We start from the raw sequence: 6,000 nt of genomic DNA, 5'->3' as shown, positions 1-6,000 counted from the left end.
ATACTTGAGGGGGAGAATAGATAATTTTTCAAACATTGGTTATGTGGTATACAAAACGTATCTAGATTTCACAGAAGGTGGTTGGGAAGTTGTGAACGCAGGGGAGTGCAGAGATTCACCCTTGAACTGAAAAGTGGGTAATGAAACACAAAGTAGTAGGCAAGTGTTACTGAAATTCTTTAGGGACTGGTTTTGGCATCAGTTAATTTCGTATCTTACCGATGACCTTGGAGAAAAAATGTAAACGTTGGCTCAAGAGACAAAACAAGGAGGCTTTGCCAGTACTGAGGAGAAAAGTACCTTCCAGAAGAGGTGGAAAGGGAGAGAGAAAAGCAAGAGCAAAGAATGGCGCTAGGGTGATCTGGCGAAAAAGAGAAAGATGGTGGTAGGCGTTCAGATGGTCTTTGCTTTTTTTAGCCTAGCAAGAGGAATGTTAAGAGGGCATATGATTGCTGCCTATTAATACATCAGATGGGTAAATCCCAGTGAAAGAGAAGTGATATTTTAGCTAAAAGACTGATGAGTACTGGCATAAGAACATAAATGCATCACCTACTTAAAATAGAGGCTAGATACTAAGAGGTCACTACAACCACAATAACACAGTAGCTTCCTTCTCGCCACGTGTAAACTGTTTTCAGAAGTGTGCCATAAAAAACAGCTCTGGAGACAAACTCTATCTCTCCCTTGACCAATCTCAAAAAAGCTTAAGCCCTTCCCCCTGCTTTGTTGCAGGAAATGTCAGCTAAGCCATGCAGTAGGTAACTCCTAATTCCTGCTGCAGAAGGTCAATGCCCCTGAATATCATAGATTCAAGGGCATGTGTTTACACCCAGCTTCACGTGAGCTGTGAAGTACAGTCCCTGGTCTCATTGCTCCTGGGATCTGGATGCACAGGTGGCTGCTGTTAGTGTAAAGAGGAAACTTCTTTGCTGACCTCCCCAAAATGGGCATATCTGGTGCAGCCTTTACCGCTGTGAGCTCTCTGATACAAGCAGACATGTTACCACAGCTCCTCACAGGGCTCTGGACAGTAGCCCATGGGGTAAGAGAAATAAAAGACATATGGGTTAAGCAAGGTGTCTTGCACCACAAAGCATATTTTATGTTCCCTTCTCATTTTTTCTGCTGAACTTATCCCACATATATGTGGAGGCATCTGGCCCATCCCTATTGTAAAAAAAATAACGATCCAGGAACCAAACCCCAGAGGACAGTCTGAACTGTGTCCCTGGGCTGCCTGCGGAGATCTCAGGAGGGAGGCAGGTCTGTCCTCTTCTGTGCGCACTGGTGCCTGCGAGGCTTCATGTGAGCCGTGTTGTCTGGCGTCAGGCACAGCCCAAAGGGGAAAAATTAGCTCCCAAGGAAGAGTAAGGAGAGAAGAGGAGAATGTTAGTCGTGAGCCCCTTGTTTTGACTGATGTGGTCAGCTCCACCTGTTTCTCTTCCTTTCAGAAATGTTCATCTTTTGCTCAAGGAAAGCCACTCCTTGTAGTTGCGCTACCCTGAACAAATGTGACCCGGAGACACAATTTGTAAAGATAGATTTGGGATCACTTGACAGCAGGCATCTCCCAGTGGTGTGACCTGTGTGCAGACATGGTGGCCAGCATGTGCTGTTTCTGCTGAGTTCTTTTCTTGCGTCACCACTATAGTGGAGGCTGTGGCACCTATGCTGGGTCCTCCATACACTACTGTTCGCTGCTCTCGGATGTTAAAAAATTATTTCCTGGTTTTGTGAAAGGGAGACACTGAAACATCAACTTCAGATCTAATCTGCTATGCTGCTTTTGTCAGATGCCCTTGGGGGACAATGACACTTAGGATTTCTTGTAGAGCACTAGAAGATATTTGTCTGTCTGTCATTGTCTCTGTATACTGTTCTGCTTGTCCATGCAAGATCCTTATTTTGCAAGTGGGTCTCTGTGTATGTGCCTCCGAATGTGTCTTCTTTGTTTGTTGGGACCTGTGTGCACCAAGGCATGGGCCCTGTTTTGTGTCTCCTTTTGTCTCTGTGCAGGTACATCCCTCTGTAAGAAGAACATGAAAAATGTCATGAAGGTGAAACCCTTGTGCTACCAAGTTAAAGAGTGCTGGAAATGTAGCTGGAATAATCCTGCCACTCTGATAGCTCAGACTAGAGCTGTGCAGAGTGCTCAGACTGGAAATACTGGGATCACATACAATAGCTTTGCAGGTGCACTCTCAGGTCTGCAGATATTGCCTTACTGTGTGCTCTCCATTTACAACATGCAGATGCTGGGAGGGGAGATCCTTGCTCCCTGGAAGTGGGGTAGCAGAGAGGCTACCAGTCAGAGGATGGATGAACATGGGAAATGTGCCTTCCACCCAAGTTCATTGTCTGAAAGAGCTCTGCCACCCACCACAGTGCCCTGCAGACTCTCTCCATCTGCCAGGTGCTGGGCACAGCTGCTTGCCAAAGATCACTGGCAGAGAGGCTACCTCTTCTTGAAAAAACATGCACCACAGGCTGGGATTACACCAGCAGCAGTAATTTTCCCCTTCTGCAGTGCTGGCAAAAGCTTCCACATGACGGGAGAAAAAGGTCACCCTGATGAGCGCCAGTGAAGACTCACCAACACCACCTCCCTTTCTCCCTGCCAGGAGAGATGGGAGAGCAGAGTACCCAAGTGGTGAGTTTAGGAGGTGCTGAGGGTAACCAGAGAGGTGAACCAGAAAGCGACAGGAGCACCACACACACTCCTGGTATCCTGTGGAGCTGTCGGCTCAGGGCTTGTGAGCTGCCTGTGGTCGTGCTCAGTACCGACGGGCTCCGCGGAGCAGGCAGCTCCAGCAAGCCATGAGGAGATGAGCCTTTGCCTGCACCCTCCTCAGAGGGCACCGGTGCACGAGAGGAGCACCCTCAAGGGGCAGGGGTGGCAGAGGTCCTGATGGGAGCTGGCCAAGGCGTGCCACCCATAGCCGGTATGGTCTTAAAACACGCACTGTTCCAATACGCCTACGAACAACTCGGAGGAGGTAAAGGAAAGAAGGGAGCCCTTTGTCGCTGCTCTGGGAACAAAGGCTGCTCTGTGAGACCGGGAGTAATACTGACCCAACCAGCATCAGCTGCCGTTGTTTCTTCCGTCACGCTGACAATGCACAGTTGCAGGGTCTCTTTCCCTGGGAGGAGAATGGGATTTAGTGATACCATAAGTTAGTCAAACAGCAGCCAAGATACCAATTCAAGTCCCGTTCAATGGATGCAGCGTTTGCTTGGTGTTGTTTTTCTCCCACTTCCTCTGTTTTGCACTAAGACTCATTTCCTCCCTCTCACTCTGCAGCACGAGCACCATAAACGCGCACACACTTTCACTCCTCACGCTTCCATTTACCTCCTGTTTTGGAGGAAGCAGCTGTGCATTTATATTGCTGGGGAGATCAGATGTTTTTGCCAACACAGCCCTCAGAGAAGCAAACAATGTTAACCACTGAAATCAGCACTGGTGTGCACCGACGGCATCATGCCCACCCAAATGGGTGGGTCTGCACCTTGCTCTGTCAGGCTGCCTTTGCTGGAGTCTTGGGAAGATCCTGGACCAGGGTCTTCCAGTAAGTTTCCTCTGGGGTTGGGAGAGACCTACAGCCAGTCCCTGCTGGGGGCTGCTCTCTGGGCGGGGAACACAGGCAAGGAAGCAAGGCTGTGACGTTGGATGCTGGGCATACGGATGTTGAATGGGTCTCCAGCGACATAAGTTGGCTGCTGGCTGACGACCTTGTGTTGTCGTTAGATAACCCCTGGAACCAGAGCCACCTGGGAGCTCCTCATGTGGCAGCTAGCCCTGGTGAGCTGCCCCTGCCCTCGCCACCCCCCCGCCCTCAGCAACAGCGTGCCTTCCCCCGTCTGCTGAAAAAGGCAGTCCTGACCATGCAGCTCCCACCAGGCACACGCAGGGCCCCATGGAGCTGGTGCGCTGAGGGAGAGAGGGGACAGGTCTCAGGGTCATCCAGCTGCCAGTGTCCTTGCACCTTGTGGCACCTGTAGCAGTGCACACTTGGTGCCCAAATGCAGCTGCTGAGCTACAGGTTCCCTTTTCTCTTAAGCTGTGATCCAGGTGTGAAGAGCACTCCAAAGTTTCCTTCTCCATCACGGGTGTGCTCACCGTCTGCGTGGTCAGGAGGAAGGCATGCAGTCTGGCTAGATTTTGTCGCTGTCTGCAAGCCACTTGCTTAACTGCTCACTGTTGCTACATATTCCTGTAAAATCAGGACGGTTCTGGCTGACTATCTGAAGCGCTACAGATTGGCCACAGATAAAGAGACTGGCTGGTATGTGTTCAAGTTGAGCTGGGAAACCTCTCAAGGATCTCCCTGGTGTGTCTTGTTCATGTATTCAGGGGTAAACCAGTGCCCAGACCTAAACCAGGAAAAAATCTTTGTTCTGGTCAGGTAGGGAAGAATTGTGGGGATGTGGTTTGGTCCCCCAGGATTTCACATGGCAGATCTAGTCCTGCTATTGCAAGGAGCTGGAAACTGGCAATTCTGTGGCTTCCAGGCTTTTATATTGAAGGGTTTCCGTCAGTTATAGGTGCTGGGAAGCATTTCTTGGGACAGAGAAAGGGCAGAGTTTGCATGTAATAAACAGCAAGGCATGTCCTTATTGACCACAGACAGGCCCCTGTCCTGCAAATTAACAGCTGAATTATTGAGTCATCTCTGATGATCACACAGTGCCAGACACACAGAGAAAACATCAGAGCAGAAGGATGGAGCACATAAAGCTCCACTAGAGCTCTGGGGCCGTGGGAACCAGCAGAGGAATGTCAAAGACTGTCTCACTCTGTGCCCACACAAGGTGCAGGGAAACAAGAAGTCCAAAAGAAATAGTGGAACTTCTTACACCAGCTCGCTCTGATGTGCTTGATAGATTTGGTAGTTTTAGCGGGGGAGAAAGGCAAAGACAAGCATAGCCAACTCCCTTAGAGGAGACCAGCCCGTGGCTGGAACTGAAAACAAGGAGGACTGCTGGAGAGCCAGAACTAACCCCAGCTGTGCCAAGCAACACAGCGCATCCCCTCCACAAGCATGGCTATGGCCAGGGAAAGAGGGTCCTGAAATTGTTTGTAGAGCTGCGGATCCACAGCACTGCAAGAAAGGGAGTTAGGACCTGCAGAGCAAGGTGTGTGGGTCAAGGATGACTGCACACAGACCTGCGTGCCCTAGGCAAGCCATGCAAGCCGTGAAAATAAGAACATGGCTTGATCTAGCTGATATCTGATGCTGTAATATGATAATGTGTGAGACTGGCTACAGTTCAGTGGGTCTGTGGTAGAGCAGTCGGCACAGAAGAGCCTCAGACTGGTGGCTGCTGATGCCTATCATTGTCACTACAGTGGAGGAACGGACAAAATGGAAAATAATCCTGCTTATTTTGAAAAATACACAAAGAAGGGCCTAAATTGGCTCAGAAACTTGCCACCGAGCTCATCTCCCGGATACCCTGCTGTCACAGTTTCAGGAACACTTCCACTGCAAAGTGCTGCAGAGCAACTTGCGCTGTGCAGGTATAGTGTCATGTGCTGTAAATATAGACACAGATTACAGACATCTATGTGTGTCTGTGTATACATGTGTATGTCTGTATATGTATGGAGATATACATACACTCACAGGCAACGTACGTACAGTATACACATTATATTATACATGTTACAATAGAGTACTTGATGAAGAATGTGTTTCTGCATGCTGACATCACCTTCAACAGAGACTGAAGAGAAAGACCCTGCTGCCCAAGACGTGGGGGATTTGAGGCAATACAAAGAGACAAGAAAGATGAAACAACAAACAGCCCCCAGGACCTGAAGTTAGGAAGCAGGAGAGTGCTACAGCAGAACGAGATCCCTGAGCCCCGCAGGGGCTATGAAACACCCAGCCGAGGAAAACATCTGCTCCTGGTGGTAGTTGCGAATGTCCTGGAGGAACCCTGCAAGTCTGGACAATGGCAGTGGGTGCTGCAGCAGCTCTCAGGCGTTGCTCG

This window comes from Opisthocomus hoazin, chromosome 1 (genome assembly GCF_030867145.1).
Source record: "Opisthocomus hoazin isolate bOpiHoa1 chromosome 1, bOpiHoa1.hap1, whole genome shotgun sequence".
NCBI classification, from domain to species: Eukaryota; Metazoa; Chordata; class Aves; order Opisthocomiformes; family Opisthocomidae; genus Opisthocomus; species Opisthocomus hoazin.
This window is presented reverse-complemented; position numbering follows the sequence as displayed.